This window comes from Lepisma saccharinum, chromosome 6 (genome assembly GCF_977018435.1).
Source record: "Lepisma saccharinum chromosome 6, izLepSacc3.1, whole genome shotgun sequence".
Classification (NCBI taxonomy): Eukaryota; Metazoa; Arthropoda; class Insecta; order Zygentoma; family Lepismatidae; genus Lepisma; species Lepisma saccharinum.
In genome coordinates, this window is record NC_139234.1 from 15,071,385 (window position 1) to 15,095,212 (window position 23,828).

Below are 23,828 nucleotides of genomic sequence, written 5' to 3' on the forward strand. Positions count from 1 at the left end.
AACATCAGACTGTTTTCCACTTAAGTTTTCATGGCATAGTGCTGATATTTTACATGTATTAATGTCCTCACAAGAAACACGTAGGTAAATTAGATGGACGTTAAATGTGAACTTGGCAATAGAAAGTTGGTCAAGTTTTCTATGTTACTAGTTGATTGGATTGTTGTTTAAAGCCCAGTTTGTGAACAGATAGGTTAATCGGGACTGAACCTACAGTTTAAAGTGGGTACTGTTTCTAAATTACGTGTAAATATTATCATAGGATTTCATGACCTAGGTGAGAACCAATGTTAGAAAGTCCTTTGAACTTCAAGGGAATTGTTTAAGTTACTGATTGGTAATATATTATGCAAATTTACGTACCAAAAAAATGGAGGTACATTGCACATAAAGTGGACTTGAAACATAAATTCAAATTCAAGTACCCCAAAAAGAAACAGTTTCTAAAATGAAAATACGAATATGCCAAAGAGTGGGCATTCCCCCTCCCCCTCCCCAAAAATGCAGAATGCTTAATTCGCACAGTGAGAATTTAATTTTACCAAGTTCTAAGGTCTTACAGGTACTCACGCAATCAGTCATTGATGAATATGTGAACGCAGTTACTAAGATACTGCTTTATTTGTCAACAATGCCCAATTATTACTTCCGAATTGTTGTGCCCCGAAGATGTACAGTCATACGAAATAAAAATGAGACATCCAGATCTTGAAATAATCACTCCACTTCACAGGCGTCAGGGTCGTCTTAATCCGAGAGGTGGCCCCCCCCACTCATCATCAAGGGGGGATATGGTCATTTTGCCCCCAAGTAGCTCCCTAAAATAACTATCTTTTTTCAAACTTGCAAACATGGATCAGAGGTACCATGAAGGACAGTAGATTAAGTGGTCTCTGATCTGATTCATATCTGTGCATTGTAACAAGTACAAAAAGGCAAAAACGGTTCATCAACAAAGTTATTTTTGAAAGGAAGAAAGGGAATCCACTTCTATCTAAATAGTAGAATCGAGTCTGAACTTGTATACAACGCCAAAGTATTTTCAATTCAATTTGAATTTTATGATTTGTAAAGTAGTAGTAGTAACATCGACGAAAATAATAGCAATAATAATAAATAATAATAATAATAATAAATAAAAATAATAAATTTCTATGATTCCGGGCCCCTGAGAAAAATCCTGCGGGTGTCCTTGGTAATATTTTATTGGAAAGAATGCAAATTCACAACAGTGTCAAAATTCAATGAAAAATAAACCAAAGTCGAGAATTTTATTGGATATGACTAAAAATTGCCACTTTCAAACTTTTCGAGTTTTGTAAATTAAATATAATGAACGTCGAACCAAGAAACGCCAATTTAGAACCTCGCATAATTCTTTATTTTAACCTTCAACATGTTCTGCTAATTGCTCATAGGTGATAGTTTGATTTTATTTTCATTGGTTTGATTTATTTTACTTCACTTTTCGCTAATCGTGATGATGTCATGAAATTGATGAAGGTACACTCAGCATGGACAGATTGGGATTCGAACCCGGAGCGGTTCACTTTTGTTTACTTTATAAAATTATTTGCATGAAAACTTCAAGTAATGTTACATAATTTTATATATTTCTATTTTATTTACACATGTAATACAATTTTTTTATTTATAAGTCTTATTGGTGTTCCACTTTCTCTTAATTTAATTTCATCTTGTCTTCCCTGCAAGTGCTAGTCATTGTAATCATTGTGTTTTTATGTATTTAACTCTATTCTGTTCCTAATGATTTCCTCTAATTCCATATTTCATCTTATATGACTGCTGAGAACAACTTATTAAAATAGTACAAATAACACAAATGGATCAATTGAATCAATTGTTTAAGGACACATGTGAGATTAAAAATGATATGTTGTCACCTTAGGCTTTTTACAGTGCTTAATATAATTATACAACAATATAGTTTCCCAAAATAGTGTCTACACTCTTTGAACGTTAACAACAGGAACACTAATAACAGCAAGTATGATATATTTTTTTTTTATGTCGCATACCTTAAAGTTCGTATAAATGTTCAAAACGACCACCATTGGCAACAATACGTTATTTGCAATGCTGAACAGATTTACAAACAGCCTATATGGTATCCAGGAGGTGGGAAGCGTAGGTCTCAACTGGATGTCCCAGATCACTCAGTGTCTCTGGCTTTGTGGCGAACACAGCATTCATCACAGTTCCCCACAGGTAGGAATTTAAGTGTTAAATCAGGAGATCTGGATGGATATTCATCTCTTCTTACGTTTCTTAAGACAAAATTTTATCACTTGCCATTTTATTACACAAATGACTACCGCTTGCAGGCTGTAATGGGATTAAAAGAAGACCTGTATGCTCTCACACATGCTCACATAGACATTGCAGCTTCAAATCTAAAAAAGTCCAGTCAAGTCATCTTTAATAGTTTCTCTGTTATTAAAGTTCAAAGAGTGATACACATTATTTTGGAATACACTGTATCACCAATTTATTTTATCTAGTTACTCTATAGACTGCAAACAATTTTGTAATTATGCAGAGTGGCCCAAACACAAAGATGGTAATGGCATTTGGGTATAGTTTTGTTTGGGATACCCTGTATATTTTTGTTGTTGTTATATTGTTGCTTTTCCGTTACTTTTGACTAATGAGAACAATGAAGATGAAAGGGCCCTCAAAAAGAGGTGCTCGAACCTGGACCCTTTGGTTGTAAGATTGTGAGATGATTGCTCATGGACCTCAGCCAACCAGCAATTTTCAAAATATTCAAAATGAAGGAGAACGTCAATGTGAAATGACTTCGAACATCATGGATCGCATGTGACAAATTTGGCCTCCCCGATGGCTTAGTGGTAGCGTCGTCGCCTTGTAATCAAGGGGTCCCGGTTCGATACCCGGTGGAGGCACAAGTGGTTCGGATCCCACTTTAAACTGTTGGTCCAGTCCAGATTAGCCTTACCGTGCATAAAGTGGACTTAAAACAACAAATCCATCAATCAAGCATGTGACAAATTTATTTCATGATATTGATAACTAAATGTCCTTCGCGTAATATGTTAGCTTTCTTTATTATTAACTTGAAGTATACTTTATAGGACATACCAAAGTCACTCATATCCCAAAAGGCAGCAGACTTAAGATATAGCAATATCTGAGCTCAGACCTTCCAGACATTTAATATCTGTGGCGTCAACTACTGGCACATATTACCTTAATGGAGAAAGGCAAGTATATTAGCAAAAGCAACTGTAATTTTACACAAAATATTTAGTTTTAGGAACAATAAGGGGGGAACCCCCGAATGTATCCTAACCTCCATCCACATACATTCGAGGTTAGGCGCATGTCCCAGTGCCTCTGGGATAAACTGGGACGGCAGCTGATCGTTTTACGGTTATTGTTGCGCTCCATTACTTTATTTGAAATTTGCATTTTACATAAATCTGGAAATAAAAATTTGACAATTACAATAATATTTAATAACATAATATATAACATAATTATAACATAGTATAATTACATTGGTATCAGTACAGTACAATGTTAATACTATACCTTTCATTTTTACATGAACCTTCCCTGGAATATGTTTAAAATATGACATAAGTATTGTGTGTATGTATGCATTGTTTAACATATGCCGGATTTCGGGATCCGAAATCTAGTTTCGAGCTCACGCGCCCTGCATGTTACAATTTTCTTGTTACATACAGTGCATAGGGAGCCAGAGAGCGACAGTAGATCAGCATGTTGTTTTAGACCATTGATTTGAGTTATATTGATTCAGTTGGATGGATATGCTTCACCTCAGAAGCTAGGTGTTCCGCTGTCGGTCTCCAGCTCCCATATTTTGAAGATAGTTTGATGTGATTATACGCGGTCAGTTCCCATTTGGAATTGTAAACTGTGTGTAGTATTACCTGCTGCCTTGTATATCTGTTTGCTGAAATGAATAAACTTCGGCAGAAAGCAGCATAGTAGATATGAATTATTTTTGATAAAATAGAGGTAGTAGTAAAAATTATTTGAAACATAAATGAAATTTAATTTTGAATGAGATTTATGGATTAGAATTTATAAAGACATTGTATGATATGTAGTTTAGAGAATAACGCCGGAATACCGACGTTTGAATGGTAGCTGGTGTGCCAGCTAGGTGTTGTGAGTTTGTTTTGAAGCCATTCCTCTTTCCATTTAATCCTTATGTCTTACTCCTGGTAATCGGACAGGGCGAATTCTTCTCCGCTCTGCAGCCTCCCTTCGTCGAGTGGAAACCACACAGTGCCTTCGTCTGGAAACATTGGTGGGTGCTTCCTCCTCCCCTTCCTCCTCTGCAGAAGTAGGAGGCAACTCACGAGAAGCAAGGGGCCTTCCAGCAGTCCTTCTCCTGGTTTCCATGGCAGATTGGGTCTATGGTATGTGTCTTGGCTGGGGTGGTCGCCTTTGCTGTTGCTCGAATCTCCCCAACTCCTCCAAAGACACGGCATCTGCGAGTGCCTTGAATCTTTCTATCTGTATCTTCCGACCCTGAAACGAAACTCCAAAGCATGGAATGGCGTTCTCCTGCATCACCCCGTCGGAAGAAGGTCAAGGCGTAAAAATCACGCATCAAGACGATGCTTATCACTTTCTTTGACAGTGATGGCACGATCCACAAGGAATTCCTGCCGGAGGGAACAACAATTTTTCCGCCTTGGCCTTCTTCCGACGGAGTGATGCAGGAGAACGCCATTCCATGCTTTGGCGTTTCGTTTCGGGTCGTACCTCACACACCAGCTCTCATCCTCTGCAGCAATGCATTGCAAGAAATTTGGATCTGAATCCTCCAGATTTCTTTCTCTTCCCACGCCTCAAAATCGATTTGAAAGGTCAGAGATTTGAGGATATTCCGGACATCCAACGGAACGTGACGAGGGTCTTGAACACCATCCCGAAAGAAGACTTTTCTAAAAGTTTCCAGGACATGTGCAGCCGTTCTCAACGGTGCATAGCCATGGGGGGGGGGACTACTTCGAAGGACAGTAAGGTAGGTTTCATTAAGAATTCGTCTACTTTCGATATTCAGGATCATTCACCGAACTTTATAGTCAGAGGTTGTATGTAAATACCGCGGCTCATTACATAAACGACTTAGTGGAAGCATCCTTCAATTACCTTAAAAATATCATTAAGCACTATGTTCTCACAGCGAAAGATAAGTGGCAAGATTATTTGCAATCTGCTGTACAAGCTCATAACATAAGCTTCCACGACGCTGTCCGCCAAAGTGCATTTTATTTGTTACACGGGTTCGAACCATGTCTGCTGATAGACGCAGTCATCCTATCCCCCCCACAAGCAACGACTCCTACAAATGAAAAACGGCTGGAACAGTTAAAAGACATTCGCAAGTTGGCTCACGACAATTTAAACAAGCGCTTTCTACAACAAAATAAATAATCGTATAGTATTACTCAACAAACTGAGTATGCGATCGGACAAGATGTTTGGATTCTCGAAAATACACTTGCCCCAAACACCCCCCGCGCTTTTGCCATCTATTACAAGTTTAGAGGTAAAATAGTAGAGAAAATGGACGCGAATTCTTAAAACGTTTCATTTAAAGATGGTCGAAATAGAGAGAAAGTCGATACGATCACAATAGCTTAGACTAAAGCCTCGCTTTCAGGGCGATCTCTCTGACACAGATGAACAGACAGATCCCTCTCACACTACTGCACATTAAAAGAAAAAACAAACAAAAAACTAATTTTCGTTGTGTACTAACCAGGCACATGCTCCAATGTCGCCCCCCCCCCCCATGCTCCTGCAAAACTCACTAAACACCCAATCACTGCACTAATTCTCCTTTCTCTTGTCCATGGCTCTCCCATACGTTAACCACTGCATTTATTTCAATGTGAACAAATATTAGAAATAGCACAACAACTCCAGTGTTGCCAGATTGATTTTTCCCCCTCACAAATCAGAATAACGAAACTGAAAGAATAGCAAACTTTTCCGAGCATTGCATGGCTACAAGCAAGAAACAGTAATTTTTACACGCGCACAAGACATAAAACCAACAACACAGAAAGCACGATGAATTGTTTCAGACTAGCGATTCATACGAATCAGTTGAAACAGCGTGCATCGCGTATATGCTTACTCCACAGAATTCGTGTGTCCTTGGGAACCACATATGGAAAAGCATAGAATCAAGCAAACTCATCAATCAAATGAAAGTCAGCACTTCACTGTGTCAGTGGATTATGCTGACATCCCAGAATCGTTGTGTGTATGACACAGTTTCGGCTGAAGAATATAACAAAGCTCACAAAGCATAAATAAAAAGCGCATTCATCTTAGGAAGCTAGAATTGTTCCTTCAGGAATACTCGAGTCTTCACGTTTCAAACCATTCTTTAATAACAATAATAACAAATCAAAAGTGAGAAATAATAACATTAATATTAACAACACTAACATTATGCACAAATGTCAATAGTGCATAAACTTATGCTTTATTTTAATGTCACTCATTCATTCTTTACAGCAAGTTAATAAGTAAATCACTTATAAATAAGTAAGAATGTAGCAGTGAATATTAATTATTCTGCAACGACACATCCCACATTGCTAAAACTAATATTTCGTTCAATTCCGTTACTTTTTATCCCAAGAAAGCTAATGCTCTCTCACGTTGCGTCGTATTTATCCGTTGCCTTACTCGTTATTCTAACTCAGTATAATCCTCGTTTACTTGTATTATAAAATCAGAACTTGTAGAAAACCCATTCGAAAGGTTAACGACTACGAAATTTTGTCGTTATCTCGCCCATTAGTACAGCCAACGGCAAATTAAATAGGAGGAAAAATATTTTCCCGACGGAAAATAAGTTGGCAATGCTGTCAACACCGAGGCATTCTTGATAATACTCTTGAGGAGCGTCGAGCAAACTTTCCTGAAAAGCACAACCCCAGTATCGAAGGTCATGCTACACGTGGATTGGCAACTTTCGGGAGCATGTTGTCTGTCTATACAATTCTCCCCAAATGGCTGTTTGAAGATTAATCTTCTGCTAGCATTTTATTTTTCAAATGTAGATCTGACATTGTAGTCATTTTGCACTTATTTTTATTAGTTCTTATTTTGTTTTGCTTTTATGTTACTTTTATAATTAATCGCAACTATGAAGATTGATGATAATCAGATTAAATTGATGAAGGGACACTTAAAAAAGAGATTGCCAGACCAGGACTCGAACCCGGAACCTAGACCAGATATGTTGGGGAAAACCACGAACTGTCTTATAATATTTGTAATTGCTCAGGAGTACTTTTTGTTCTGTTCATGCCTAATACCTGCTTTTGGACACTTAATTTATAAGTGACACTAATCCACACTTCGTTCGGTGGGGGGACCAAGCCGCGTATTGTTTGAGAGGAGGGACACGTCTCGTTCATATATAAGATACAATCATGTCCTATACTTGAATTGATTGATTGAATTGCTTAATGAATGGACACTCAGAAACATCCATGCACAGGCCAGGATTCGAACCCGGGAGCCCTGACGTCGCAGTTTTCTTCGGAATAAGGTTCAGAAGGCTTAATAGGATTATTGCTTGAGCTGGTGTTTTAAGTCCACTTTATGCACAGTAAGGCTAATCGGGACTGGACCTACAGTTTCTTTAAAGTGGGATCCGAACCACTATGTGCACCCACCGGGTGTCGAACCCGGCCCCTTGATTACAAGGTGACGACGTTACCTCTGCGCCATCGGGGAGGCCTTAATAGGATTATAATTGGTTGTCCAGCGAAAAGAATAGACTGTTGGGTATATGGGAACAGCGTTGCCGCTTGCCGCAGGGGCGAGTAACGGACCTGCTGGCAGTGAAAGTACAGGACCAGACAAACGTGCGTGGCGCTTGAATCGCGGGTACGTACAAATTGAAGAAATAAGTTCACGGTGAGCTATTATTAAAAACAAGAAACAAATTCACAAAATTACATAAACTGAAAGAATAATTCTTAACGAACTTACTTTTCTCTCACATGTCACTCCAGGGGGTTAATTCCTTCCATTGCAGAATCATCACCAGAATCATTTTCTTCTGTCAGATCATCACTCTCGCTGGAATCTTCACCCAAGTGGATTATTATCTGATCAACGTCATCCTGCAATTCATCTGCATTCCACATTTCCTTCTCTATGTCCATGACATGTTTTACGTAATTTTGCCAGTTTTCAACTGTTACTGTCTTAAATGATTCAGTGATTAAATTGTCAATGTCTTTAGTTTTGAATGTAGTGTTGTTACACCGCATATAATGCTTAACCTGTGACCACACAAGTTCAATCGGGTTCAGTTCGCAATGATATGGGGGCAAACGAAGCACCGTATGCCCCATCTGTTTTGCCATCTCATCGATCAGATACTTATCGTACTTAATTTTATGAATATTTGTAAGTTCCAGAAGATCTCTCCGTAACATGTCGTCATCATAACGTATGCCATGAGATTTCAACCATTCTCTTAAATCATTCTTCTTCCACGAGGTTGTCGGCATTGGCTCTTGCTTGCGGTTATGATAAGAGGCATTGTCAACAACAATAACAGATCCCGGAGGGAGATTGGCGAGCAACTGTTCCCGAAAATACATCTCGTACGTTTCTCCATCCATTTCATCATGGGCATCTGCTGTATTCTTTTTGCACTGAAACACAAGTTGGGCGTTTTGCAGAAAACCGCGTTCGTTACCCGCATGCACTAAAGCGTATCGAGCTCCGCGAGATGTTGGATTTTTTAAACCAGTGGAAAGACCTGCCAGAAACGCTTGTTTTGCAGTTGTAATTGTCTTGTCTTTCCATTCATAATTGACTGCGGTTCCGGTGTTCACCCAGGATTCATCAGTGTAAACAATATTTCTATTTTCACGCCTAAACTTCCTAATCTCTCTTAAATATTTATGGCGAAGAGAAATTAAATCTTCTCTTTCCATTAACATGGATTTGTTGCCCCTTTTCTCATACGAAAAGCCAAGTTCTTTGAGAAAGACATGAAACGTTGATCTTTTAAAATTCGGTAATGTGGGGTCAGAATTAACAGCAACAAGAACAGAATTAAGTGTTTGGGGTTTGTTTTTAAAAAAGAATTCGTGAACTTTACGTCGCACAGCACTTCTGACAAAATCATTATATTTTACATTTCTCCTTGTAATTGGCGATCTTTTCCTGGGTCGTTTCTTACCTGGTGTTTCAAGAGGACCTTGAGAAACCTCGCCCCGAATTTTATACACGGTAGCCCGAGAAACTTCAGTTGCTTTCGCCGTCTCGCTGGCTAACCAACTTACACTGCGATCCGGATTTTTCTGTTTTAAATAAACAAAAATATTCATTACTATTTGCCTTTCTTTACTTTTGAGAACCTCACCACGCCTTCTCTTCTTTACACTACTTTCGCTCATATTTCAGTATTAAAACCAACGGTTTTTTACAGCACAACACAACACAACCCAAAGCACAGATCCGCCACAGTCATTCCTCGTCGAAACCAACGGTTAGTCACCCTCTCCTTCCGTGAAATTTTGTCTACCGCGGTACTGGCTGAGGGGGTGGGGTGGAAAGCAGTCGACAACGCTGGGCTCGCCGTTCCCCTCCGTTCACGTGCCCCTGCACAAACAAAATTAAAAACACGCGCTGCTGGAAGGAACCTTTCCTGGTCTGAAAACTTAACCAGTTCCAGAATAGTGTTTTACATTCGTAACAAAAGCAAGTGTGTTCACCTTTGCGCTCGGTAGTGAAAACAATATTTAAAAAGAGGGGGGGATGTAGGGAAAGTAAAAGCCCATTTGAAGCAACAGTCTATTCTTTTCGCTGGACAAGCAATATAAAGCAATAGCTATAAACATTAGATAAACCTGAAGTGAGGGGTTAGTATTCGCCATAAGAGAAGTGCAGCAGGTTAAACAAAATACATGTGTAAGGAGGAGGTGTGTAAGTGTAAGTTTCTATGTGAAAATGGATTGAGTGGTAGCACTAGACGATTTACGTCACGTGTCCCAGGTTCGAATACCGGCCTGGGCATTGCTGTTATTTTTGAATGTTCTATTTATTATATGTTCACTCATCCTCGTCGTCGCGATTGCCCAAAAGAGGCTGAAAAGCGACGCTAATTAATAAAAATAAAAATATATGTGAAAATGAAATGGTGAATTATGAGCTGATAGGTAAAATATAGTTCATGAGCCATGTTCGATAGAAGTTCTGTTAAGATGTCAAACCTGTAGCAAGCATATAGCGAAGTTGTGTGAAGGATTGAAGATAAGCTTCTATCACGTTTAATGTAAGCTCAGACAAAGATAGCGACTGAGCGAGCTAGAGCAATGCAATGCAAAGAAAGCACTTAATCATTGAGATAAACGATGAATTTAAAGGCTGCAAATTTCTGCAAATGTCATAATTTGAACTCTAAAATAATACTCCCTCTGTCCCATAATTATAGTCCGGTATGCCAAAATGGTAACTTTTTATTTATGTTCTTTTGGATACTTGATCGGCCAATTTGTACTGATCCTTGAGTAATAACGTTGTATGACTCATTCCCGTGTTTCATTTTCTTCTTCTGTATACACAAATGTCACAGTTTGAATATCAGACAAGTATTTTGTGACAACAAACAAAAGTGTACCGTACAATAATTATGGGACAGAGGGAGTAATTCTTACGTGACGAATTGTAAGCCAGTGGGGATTTGAGGTGCTTTGGGTGTTGTTGCTTTTCGAAATCATTTTCGTTGTTACCATTCTTGACATATGCAGCATTTTGCGATAAGTTCTTAATTAGTTTGGGTTTTTGTTTCAAGTCTATTTTATGCACAGATAGACTAATCGGAACTGGGCCTACAGTTTAAAGTGGGATCCAAACCTTTATGTGTCTCCACCGGGTATGGAAGCCAGAGCCCTTTGATTGCAAGGCTTGACCTTATCACTACGTCATCATGAAGGCCCTCCGTAATGGGTTACATCTGCATGGAGTAACATATATTCATTTTAAACATATATTTCGGACACTAAATAGAGTTCATTATCACCACAGACTGGAAATTAGTTTTTTTCGAAAATACGAGGAATACCTATCGCTCTTCTCTTGTTACTATTCTTTAGAAAATAAGAATCATTTCATTTCTAGCGTTGCTATTGATTGACGAAACAACAATGCTTCAAATTCAGAACCCAATAACGAAGATTATATTTTTGTTATTTCACGCAATTGTTCTACCACTCTTCGTTAATTGCGACGATAAAGATTAAATATGCAAGGTGCAGGTGAAGATGAAGACCAGGTTCTAAACCCAGCTATTCGACTTTGAAGCGCGTTACGCTAACCACTTTGCCACGGGGTTGGCTTTTTCGTGTACGTCAGTTCATCAAATCACTCTAATCGTCATTCAAATTCCAGAGGTAGCAAAGCAACGTAAAATAACGGAAACAGAAAACAATAACATATACACTTATCATTCCCAGCAAATCCACACAGAAACCTCTTTTGGCATTCGTTTTGCAGAATGGCCTTGGGGATTAAAGATCGCCCAATTCCTGGTTTAGCTCGAGACAATTCAGGTTCCTTATCAAAGCTGCTCTGAAGCACGCAGGGTTTCTAACCCACTTCGCCGTGAGGTCTACTACTCCCTCTGTCCCATAATTATTGTCCGGTACACCTTTGTTTGTTGTCTCATAATAATTGCCCGATATTCAAACTGTGACATTGGTGTATACAGAAGAAGAACATGAAACAAGGGAGTGAGTCATACAACTTTACTACTCAAGGATCACTACAAATTGTGCTTTCCATCTGCCTCTTCGTCTGTCATTCCTGTACTACCATTTTGGCATACTGGACTATAATTATGGGACAGCGTTGTTTGTACGACCCCCCCCCCCCGTTCCGCGCCCCAAACAATCTCTATGGCAGTCCCCAGACATCAAGCTCCCCCAATCCCATCAGTAGCTCCGCAAATTCAAACCCTCAAAGTGAAACGCACCCCTCCCCCACAGTCTATCTACTCGCAAGAATATATTTCCCACACACTCCTTCTAGTATACCCTAATTACCCCAACTCTCGGCTAAGGGACAGACGTCATTCCATCCGGAAACAGCCCAGAGAAATCTTCGACACCAGGAGTCTAACCTCCCCCACACCCCTGTGTTTCAATCAGTGCATCGAAACGGAGCTACGTGGCATACAAACACCAGTGTTTAAGTGCTCCGAACAAACAGTAGACAAGTGCTTCAAAACAGTGTATAAGTGCTTAGATTCACAATGTGTAAACAACAAAAGGAAAGAAAAATCACAAGTCGTTATTTCTTTATGCAATTAAGCTCTAAACAACTATTTTAAGTTTAACGACTTTCACCTCACGACATGCAGTTTAAACAATTGACAGTATTCTAAACAAATAATACTGCAAAACGTATGTAAAAAATATTTTATTCATGGATTAGGGTATTAATAATAAGGTAAATACAACAAAAACAAAAACACAAATATAATCAGTGCCACAAGGTCAGGAACACTACTAGTAAATGGACACTGCCAACAAAAAAAAGGAGTAATTTCTTGGGTGTATATCTGTTTTCTTGCTTATCTAGGAGTACAAAAGAAATGCATTCCAAATGCATGAACACCAGTGACGTGCGGTGATGTCGACACTTGGAGTAGCAATCAGTGGCGTGCCCAAGGGAAGTTGGTATGGGTCATAATCTCCCTCCCCCCTTTAGGGCCCAGTATTCCTAAAAATAGAACGTCAAAGAAAGGAAAGGATTGCAAAATGAGGAAGGACTACTGAAAAGAAGCACGTGTTAATCCCACCCACTTTCGAAAATCCAAAACATGTTGATTTGACTATTAAGCCAGAGATCCCGGGTTCGAACCCCGACCTGGGCATGGGTGTTATTTGTGTTTGTCCCTTCATCAATTTTATCGTACCATCTTGACGATTAGCCAAAAGTGTAGGGAAAGCGAAGTAAAACAAACCAAATGAAACAATCAATCAATTTATGCTACTTAGCGTTGCTGTCACATTTGGTTAATCGAGAAGATGGTACAATACAATTAATGAGGAGGCAAACACAAAAACACCCATGCCGAGGTCGGTGTTCGAACCCGGAACTCCTGATGTCATAGCGTGCAGTGATAACCACTACCCCGCGGTTGGTTGATTTGGTGTTTAAGTCCACTTTATGTACATAAAAGCTAATCGGGACTGGACCCACAGTTTAAAGTGGTATCCGAACCACTATGTGCCTCCACCTGGTACCGATCCGGGGCCACTTGCACTCCCCCACGGAGGTCGGCCGACAACAAAGATGAGTGGAAAGCTCTAACTATTTGGATACGTGAGTATCGATAAAGCAAACTGCGTATTTACTCGGTGGTACGTAAATTTCAATTGGATTTTTGAAACACCATATTTGCATATGATTAACGTTTTTCTAAAAAAAAAAATTAGATTCCTTGATTTCCCTAATTTCTCCATCTCACGATCTCGTCACTGAAGGATCCGGGCTCGAGCCCTGGCCTCTGAATGAGTGTTGCTTTGTAACCACTTTTCATCCGTTTAATTTAATCAACGTTCATCGTCATGGCAGAAGTTAGGTAAAGTGGTGGAAAAGCAACGCTAAAGAAAGGAAAAAGAAAATACAAATAATTTCTCCCAATGCATCTACAGGGCACTGTGAAATCAGGAGTCTAGAGTTCTCTGTTTATGAATGTCCCTCGTGACTTCCATAAGCTCATTAGCTACTTATCGCGATTAAATCTATACAGCTAGAAAAAGTGATGGAAGGTGGCAAAAATTAAATATATTAGAGGGGATGAACAGGTAACGAAACACACTTTTTTGTAGTTCCTTCAACAATATTCATTTGGCTTTTTTAGTTATGGGATACATTTTACATTCCAAATTATTTCATTATTCGCTGCAGAGTACAACACATAGGAACAAGAATGTGCGCTCGTCACGGGTTCGAATCCCGGCCTGAATTGTTCTTTTTGAGGTCCCTTCATCAATTTCATTATATCATCACTCATCCTCATTTTCGCGATAACCAAATGTGGCAGAAAGGTGAAGTAAAATAAACCAAACCAATTAGAACGCGCGTTTTCTTGCCCAAATTAATACATCCGTATTTATGACTGTTTAGCTTACCCATTTTTTTTATTGGAGGCCAAATTATTCGTATATTTAAATAAAACATAAAACACCAATAAAACGAGAGCGAGAGAGAGCGTGAGCAAATATTTGTTATTTAATCATTATATATTCCATATTTGAAAAAAAAACAGAAAAGAAACCATAACATTTTTGTCTGCACATAATAGAAGTACGTTCCCATTCATATACAAATAAAACTACATCCCATATTATACATACATATTGTACAATGTTTAAAAGGTTGTGTAAATACAGAGAACATAAGTACTGCAGAAAATTTTCCCCTGAGTTCTTTAGAGGATTTACAAAGGAATCCCTATCCTCTATCTGTTCTATAGGAGATAGACTGGAGGACCTGAAACCACGGTCTTTCAACCATTGGAGCGGGGGTTGAGGGAGCAAGGGAAGTACAGGCAGAAATCTTCCCTTTCCCTTCAGGCGGTTGTCTATACCTGGATCTGGTAATGCGGAAGAAGAGCCAGCTAGGGTATCCAGCCTTGCCAGCTGATCACATCGAGGGGCGAGAAGCACGTGGAAGAAAATGTTGCATATGAACTGAGGCTTCAAGATAATAAATATTGTGAAAATAATTAGAGACGTGAGATTGATTGATCTATCTCTGCTAGACTAGCTACTCCTCAGTGCACGTCACTGATGAACACTGCACACTGCAAAATAAGCAAGAATTTATTTTGTGCAATCAATTATGTAATCCATCGGTCAACGGCAGGCACGTATCCAGAGGGGGGTCAGGGGGCTCGAGCCCCCTCCGAAATTTTTCGATTTACACCAGGTAAAATAAGGTTTTTGGCTTGTGTGTGTGAAAAATATTGTGATTATAATTTAAGGAGAGATACCGTGCGTTCATTTCGATCTTCAGCCGAGAGATCGGGAGAAGCGTGGCGGGCGGCTCTGACGGAGATGCCGACATTTGCGGCCTGTAATGCCCGCTTATTTTTATGGACATATGCAGACATTTATATAAATTTGCAAAACGAGCACTAACCTGTGCTATAAGAGTACGGCTTTAATTTTATTAGCTTAGTGGCTGTATGTGCTGATGATTTTGACACGCCCATCTTATATCAAACACGGCGTAGAGGTTTGTTTGGAGAACGTTCTAACGCTGCACCAATTCCATAGTTTTGCTTCGGTTAGAATCCGTCGGTTTTGCTTAGGTGTTTTAAAATTTAACGATCCAGTTTCTCGTAATTTAAGGACGAGATGTCTAAGCGTATCTCTATGTGGAGGTGAAACGCCTGTACAAATTGCCTACACACATCTCGGCACGAGTCTGTTTTCGCGTAAGTGTCATACATAAGAATTCTTTGTTCTAACGTGAACCTTGCGGCTGGCATTCCAATCGTCTCACTGACACAACACACATACACACTGCAATAACACAAACAAGTAACGGCAAGTAACCAAGAATATCACTCTTGCGCACAGTACGAAATTAACACGCTCTTGGTTTACATCTGCTCGCCACTATATTCACAGCTCTGTCTTCATCTAGTCGCGAAGGAACAAAAAACTCGAGCTCGGAGATTTCGGATTGCAAGGAAGCTCACGAAAACCATTGACTTTTAACGGTTTCGTCTGCAGCGTAATCTTGATACAGTGTTGCACATTCGAAACCTCCAAACGATCCCCATCGACACAAAACTCTTTCAAGGATATAAACTTAAGCAGGACGTTACTGGTCAAAACTATGATTAAAATGTTTTATTATCTGTGGCTCTTAACATCGTTTCTAAAGCGTATTTATTCGTTTCCCATAAAATTGGCTGATTTCACGGAATGACCATTGCATTTCACATTGTGCCATAGAAATATATATGTAGATTTTCCTATTATTTTTATAATTACTAGATTTATTATTATTGCATCTAGGTTATAATTAACCTCTTTCTAATGCTCACAATCCCTAAAAAAATACTATACCTATTGATCCTCACAATAGGAACTTTAATTTCAATATCATCTATCTTATGATATGGAGCTTGAACAAGTCTAGAAATTAATTTAATGTCATTTATTCCATTAATTATTATAAGAACAATAATTACATATTTGTGTCTATAGAGAGAAATTATATAATATATTAGTAGAGTTTGGAATACCTAAGAAGCTTGTTAGTATGATAAAAATATGCACCAGTGAAACAGAAAGTAAAATTCATGTGGGTATTAATATGTCTGACAAATTTACAATTCATGATGGGTTAAAACAAGGAGATGCATTATCTCCACTGCTCTTTAATTTTGCCTTAGAATTTGCTGTTAGGAAGGTAAAAGAAACTAAAGAAGGACTAGAATTAAACGGTGTGACTCAGTTGTTAGCATATGCAGATGATGTAGACTTACTGGGGGATGATGTGAATACAATTAAGAATAATGCTAAAATATTTTTCAAAACTGCTGAAGAGATAGGTTTGGAAGTTAACAAAGAGAAAACTAAATACGTATATGCTTACAGGCCGAAACCAAGTGTTAGATAATAATCAAAATCTAATTATTGATAACAACTCGTTTGAACCAGTTTCCAAATTCAAATACTTAGGAGTAATATTAACAAATGAAAATTATATTAAAGAGGAAATAAAAAGTAGGCTTAATTCAGGAAATGCATGTTACTTCTCTCTACATAAACTTTTGTCTTCTCGTTTAATATCTAAGAAACTAAAAGTTAAAATATACAAAACAGTAATTTTGCCTGTAGTATTATATGGATGTGAAACTTGGTCCCTTACATTGAAAGAGGAACATAAATTGAGAGTATTTGAAAATAAGATCCTTAGGAAAATCTTTGGACCTAAAAGGGATGAGGAGACAGGTGAGTGGAGAAGGTTACATAATTTAGAACTACATAATTTGTATTCATGTCCAGATATTATTAGAATAATTAAATCAAGAAGACTTAGGTGGGCAGGCCATGTGGCACGAATGGGAGAGGAAAGTGGAGTTTACAGGATTCTTGTTGGGAAACCTGATGGTAAGAGACCTGTAGGAAGGCCAAGACGAAGATGGAGGGACAGCGTTGAGATGGACCTAAGGGAGATCGTAGGGATGGAAAAGAGTATATAGATCTTGGTCAAGATAGGGAAAGATGGAAGGCCTGTGTTGCTGCAGCCATGAACCTTCGGGTTTAAGAAGGCTAAAGAGTTAGTTAGTTAGTTATATAAGGGCAGAACTTGGATGAATTACAGAAGAACTTTTGCGTCTTATAACACAGGTTAGTGCTCGTTTTTTGCAATATTTATATAAATATCTGCATATTTCCATAAAAATACCGGCCGCAGATGTCGGCATCTCCGTCAGCGCCGACCGCCACGCTTCTCCCGATCTCTCAGCTCAAGATCGAAATGAACGCACGGAATTATCCAGGAAAGGCGGAGAATGTTGTAGAACCCTGAGGGATAACCCTGTTATTGATAATATTATATGTAAACTTTTCTTGCTCTTTCGGTGTTGTCGCAAAGAACTTGAGCATTATTTAAAGATTTGTCAGCATTTGGAAGTTGCACAACAAAGCACTGTTGAAGGTAGCGCCATGAGTCGGGCGATTTGTTGCATTTCTCTGAAAAGCTCGAGAGGGAACGTTCTTGAATAGGAGGTGGAGTCGAACTACTGGCAGTATTAAAAAAAAAAAAAAAAAACATTTTATGAGCGGAACATTCCAGAATATAATATGGATATATATACGCCGATTCAATTTCACAGTTGGTCTGTACAACAGAATAATTCAATAAGACTTCAAGAGTAAATGGGACAGTCGATTAGTGATCAGTAGAGCCCGGAAGTTCAGGCATTTATTTTCGTTAAAATAGGCAGGCAAAAAGGCATTTATAATGTGGAAAATAGGCACTAAAAATGAAAAAAAAAAAAAGCAAAATAAAGCGAAGAAAGGCACATTTGGAAGTCACTTACTTTTATCTATAATCTCTGGCAAAATGTTAAAATCTACATTGGGAAGAGCATTTCAATTTTCTCCGTCTTGATTACACATAACTACAAGCTGTTTTTTTAAGTTCTCAACATTCATTGATAGTCGTCTGTCAGAGAGAATGTTTTTCATAATAGAAAATGATCTTTCTACTTCGACAGAAGTTATTGGAGCATACATAAAACAAGCTAATGTAGCTGGACTCATTTTGGTAACAGCATTTTCACCTTTTAGAATATCACAAATTGTTTTCAATTGTTTCAAGTCCTTATTTGCACTCACTACACGTTTGCACTTTTCCGCAACAGCTGACCCCTTTTCTCCTGGCACTTCCATCATCTGCTGCATAGATTCCTCGAAGATTTTCATGGATGCTATAAGTCTCTCACCTCTTTTTTCTAGCTTTGTAATTGTCTCTGGCAATGCACCATAATGTGCAAAAATAAACGACAGTTAATTCTTCAGTTCTGAATAGCACAGGAGTTTTTCACTTCACGAATTGAAGCCGCTTCATTTTCTGGAAGAGCATCGATCACCTCACTGATTTTTTCAAGGTTGTTAGCATAATATATAGCTGCTGATATCCAGGTTCCCCATCTTGTCAAGACTGGTTGCGGAGGTAAACTAAGCTCAGGCGCAACTTCCTGAAATTTTCGGGTTCGAGAGAGAGAGATTTCAGAAATATCTTCTTTGTGTTCGAAATCAACCTCTCCACTTCAGCAGTCAATCATGCACAAGGAAATGTTAACCGAAAGGCAATATCCTAACTGAGCAGGAAATACTTTTTTCTCATACTTTTCTCCTTCAGCAATGTTGAAACATGCGTGAGTTCAATATTACTTAAATAAAGCGAAAATTATTCACATAATAAACGGAAGAAAAATAAATGCCAACATATTTTTTTAAAAAAATGGTCAAATTTAATTGAAAAAGGCGAAAAAGGCATTATAATTAAAAATAGGCAGTGGGGTCCCAAATAGGCAAAATGAAAAGGCTTCTAAAACATTCGAAACAACATAAAAAACGTATATCCGGAAAATTTTTATCAATATATGCAGTAGATAAAAAGAGGCATTTTGCCAAACTTCCGGGCTCTAGTGATCAGTCAGTGTCCATTGAGAGTTTTATAAGATGTAGAGATTCGGGTGGGGAGAGGGGGGGGAAGAGGACTAGTGACACATTTTCCTGGAAAGTGCTGAAGCCTACCACTAGTACAAGTTCGGGTCCAAAGCTGAAGACATTGCCGCCAGTGTAATGCTAGTTTCGGCTCATGTGCCGAAGAGATCGAAGGTCTCTGAAGTAAATATTTCAGCAGTAATGGGCACTGGAGCATCATTTTTTAAAAAAGAAAAAAAAAGAATTAAGCTGCACAGATCGACTGAAAATCTAAGTTTTGAGTGACGATTTATTAGTGACAGTGACGTGCGGTGACGTCGACACTTGGGGTAGCAGTCAGTGGCGTGCTCAAGGAGGGGTGGGGTTGGTGGGGGTCACACACCTCCCCCTTTAGGACTCGCATTGCTAAAAAAAAAAAAAGAATGTCCATAACGGGAAAAGATTGCAAAATGATGTAAGTAGAGGAGGCGGGCCGGTTCACCAACCGAAAATGAGGCTCGGTGAGGCTCGCCTTAATAGATTTCTCTCGTAAGGCATGAGCCTCATTTTCTCGCAGTGTTGCCAACTCCTCACCCGAAAAAATCACCAAGGTTTTTGGGTCTAACCTAACCTAAGGCAAAGAGTTGGCAACACTGCAAAGCAAGCCTCAAGCAGTGTTGCCAACTTGTTCTTGACCTATTTTTTATTTTACGACGTTTTATGCACTAAACTAACCTACAATGAGAGTAGAGCAGGTGCACCGGTTCAACGCCCGAAAATGGCGCTCGGTGGCGCTCGCAGTGTTACCAACTCCCTACTTGAAAAATCACCAAGGTTTTTGTTTTTGGGTATAACCTAACCTCAAGCAAGGAGCTGGCAATACTGCTTGAGGCTTTTCTCGCAGTGTTGCCAACATCTTACTTGAAAAGTTACCAAGGTTTTTGTTTTTGGGTATAACCTAACCTAAAGCAAGGAGCTGGCAATACTGCTTGAGGCTTGTCTTGCAGTATTGCCAACTCGGGCAAGGCGTAGCCTTTTGGGTGTATGTTAACCTCACAGTGTTGCCAACTCGGCGTAGCTTTTTACGCTGTATAATTTTTTAGCTTTTTGTGTGTGAGTGTATATGTGTTACCAACTCGGCGTAGCCTTTTGGGTGTATGTTAACCTCGCAGTGTTGCCAACTCGGCGTAGCCTTTTGGGTGTATGTTAACCTCACAGTGTTGCCAACTCGGCGTAGCTTTTTACGCTGTATAATTTTTTAGCTTTTTGTGTGTGAGTGTATATGTGTTGCCAACTTGGCGTAGCCTTTTGGGTGTATGTTAACCTCGCAGTGTTGCCAACTTGGCGTAGCCTTTTGGGTGTATGTTAACCTCGCAGTGTTACCAACTTGACGCAACCTTTTGGATGTATGTTAACCTCACAAACAGTGTTACCAACTCCTCACTCGAAAAAATCACCAAGGTTTTTGGGTCTAATCTAACCTAAAACAGCTGGCAATTTTGCTGAGGCTTGCCTTGTAGTGTTGCCAACTTACTCGAAAAGTTACCAAGATTTTTGGGTCTAACCTAACCTAAAGCAAGGAGCTGGCAACGCTTGAGGCTTGGCTTATAGTGTATAAAGCAATTTGCCAACCTACTGGTATTGTCATAGCTTTTTACGAGAGAGAGGAGAGAGGGGGAAGAGTTAAAACAACTGGCAGCTGCCAACACCTACCTACAGCTTTTTTTGTTTGGTGTAACCTCTAAAGCAACTGGCAAGTTTGCTTGAGGCTTGCCACAGTGCATAAAACAATTTTTTGCCAACCTACACACACTGGGGGCAAGGAGAGCCGGCAACAAATATATACTGTTGTAAAAGAGATGGATGGCAGCATAGTATGTGTGTGCGTGTGTGTGTAGCATTATTAACTAGTGTTGGCAACCCACTTACAACTAAAAAAATAGAGATGCCAACGTTGCTGTAAAAGAGAGAGACCTATCGTGACCTTTGTAAACCTCTCTCGGGGGAACGATGTGCCACACGCGCGCGCGCTGGCGCCTTTATTATTTTCGTATTGCATACAATATTTATTGTGTTTTTTTTTTTAGGATTTCTGACCCCTAACCCCGCCAGGGTGCGTGGTGCCCAACCAAAAAGGTTCTAATGGCTGCGACTCTAGATAACCGCACCTCTGTAGAGTTTCACGTGTTTTTTTTTTCCCCCCAAACTTCCATGAAACCCTACAGAGGACCTCCGTAATGCATGCAACGTGTACTAACGACTCTAGTGTTATTATGATGTTGTAATATTTTTGGATATAGAGTTTTGTGAGATATAGATAATAATAATTATGTTTATTATAATATTTTTTGATGAAGATGGAGAATGTATGTGTGTGTTACAAATAAAGTTGCATGTTTTTTTTTTCTAGTGTGTGTGTATGTGTATGTGTTTTTTTGATGTTCGACAGCATCTGAAACGATAAAAAAAGAATTTTATTGTTAATTTTCTCATGTAAAAACAACAACAACAAAATTTTTGTGCAAAAATTCTGATTGTCTTGTGCTATAGTGCAAAAACTGATGATATTGTAATTCATAACTGATGAAATTAATATTGTAACTGATCTGAACTAGTGAAATTTTCGTATTGTGCTATTGAAACTGATTGTGCTAGTACAGAAATTTTTTATTGTGCGAGAAAAGAGGTTAAAAACTTGTTAAAACTGCTCTGTGACCCTCTCGTTCTTCACGTCGTGGACGAAGGACTTCTCGGCGACCAGGATGACACTGCATACGGTATCCTCGGGCAACGGACTGTTGAACTCGCAGACGATCTTGATGTTGGTTCGATCGTTGACCACCACCTGCTTTCTCTTAGATGTGTTGATGACGAACATGGGTCTGCGGGTTTTGAATTCGCTGGGCGTGTAGTACATGTCCATGCTTCCCTCGGTCACGCGCTTGTAAGCCGTGTAAGCTTCGTAAAGTTTGAGGTAATCGTCTTTGGTCATGTCGAGGTTGTAATTCTCGCGCGGGAAAACTTCGTTGCGTCCATTTTTCAGATAAACGTTCTTGATCTTGCAGTTGTCGAACTTGCTGGAATCTTTTTCCTGGTTGTTATCGCGCCCGGTCTGAAAAAGCACTACGACGAAATCTGGCATGTCGAACTGTATGTTGTTGAACTGTGTCGTCACGTCGAATTCCATGTGACTTCCCGACGCTATCTTCTGCACACACTGGTAACCGTGAAAGTGAATCGACACCTGCGGACTCTTCAAGATCTCTGCTTTGTACTTGAGGGCGTAGTTTGTTTCGTATTCTACGATCGGCATTCTCAATTCCATGCTCCGGATGACGCACTTGGCTGCTTCGGGTAATGTGTTGGCTATCGGCGTGCCGTCGGCGTTTAAGTTGGTGTATCGCATCAGTGCGTTGTTGTCGTTGGCTGCTCTTCGAAAAGTAACGCGCAATCCTCCCTTCCACATGATCTCCTTGTAGTCCGAGAAGAATCCCGGCAGCAGACGCATGGGAAAAAGCACCGTGTGACTTGTCGTCGATATTTTGGTCCCTGCTTCGAATCCTCCCGCCTGGTAGTATGCTGCGTCAGTTTTGGATAATTTCAATGTTCCCACTGCCGTCGACGTGATGCCTGGATAATCTATTCTGTCTATGACGGTGTTGTGTTTCCTCACCTCCACCTGCGAGAACAGGTGAGGCACGAAGTTGTCCACGAGTATCAAATTTGCTGTTGCGGGAAACGCGTCTCCGCTTTCCTTCTTCACCACGTCGAATTGAAGGTAGAGGTCCGCTCTGTGAGGATGAACGAACCCATCCCCTACGTCCACGTCGTATTCGATCTCCCTGTTCGCTTCGTTGAGATTGGCGAACGTGCGACGGTTGGGAGGGAAAGATTGCAATTCGTAACTTTCGATTTGCTCCATTTTTACTATGCGTGTTATTTATTATACGTTGATCTCCACGATGGCAGTGGTCGTTGCACCTGCAAAATCCACCACGTCTCCTTTCTCGTTTGTCACCACCAACTCTATGTCGTCTATGCGGTTGCGGCATACTGGAAAATAGATCGGCGAAGAGCGTGTGTAGATGATCGGTTCCATGAATTCGGAACTGGGTTTGAATGTGGCTATGATTCCTGTCTGCTTGTGACTTCCTAACAATCCGTCCGAGGATTTCGTGATCATGCCTTCCGCCACGTTGCAGTGAACGTTTAAAGTTTCTATGGCTAGAAATTTAGGAATGTTGGTTGCCGTATGTTTGATGCCAGCTTCGAGTTTGGTGTCGTTCTCGAAACCTAAAAGTTCTCCCATGGTGCCCAGGTCCACGGTCTCCGTCGCCGACACGATTTCCACTCTGTGCGTGACCGAATTTTGAGAAAGGTACGTGCCTTTGGGTAACTGAGCTTGCAAAGTGGAAAGATTGTATTGGCCTGGCGTGACGACGATGTGTTCGTTTCCGACACTAATTTTATTATTGTGCTGCGTGACGTTAGGTATGAGGTACATGCTGTAGAATGCACGCAGAGCTACGGATTTAGGATAGACGATGTCGTCGTGCAGCGTGAGTTTCA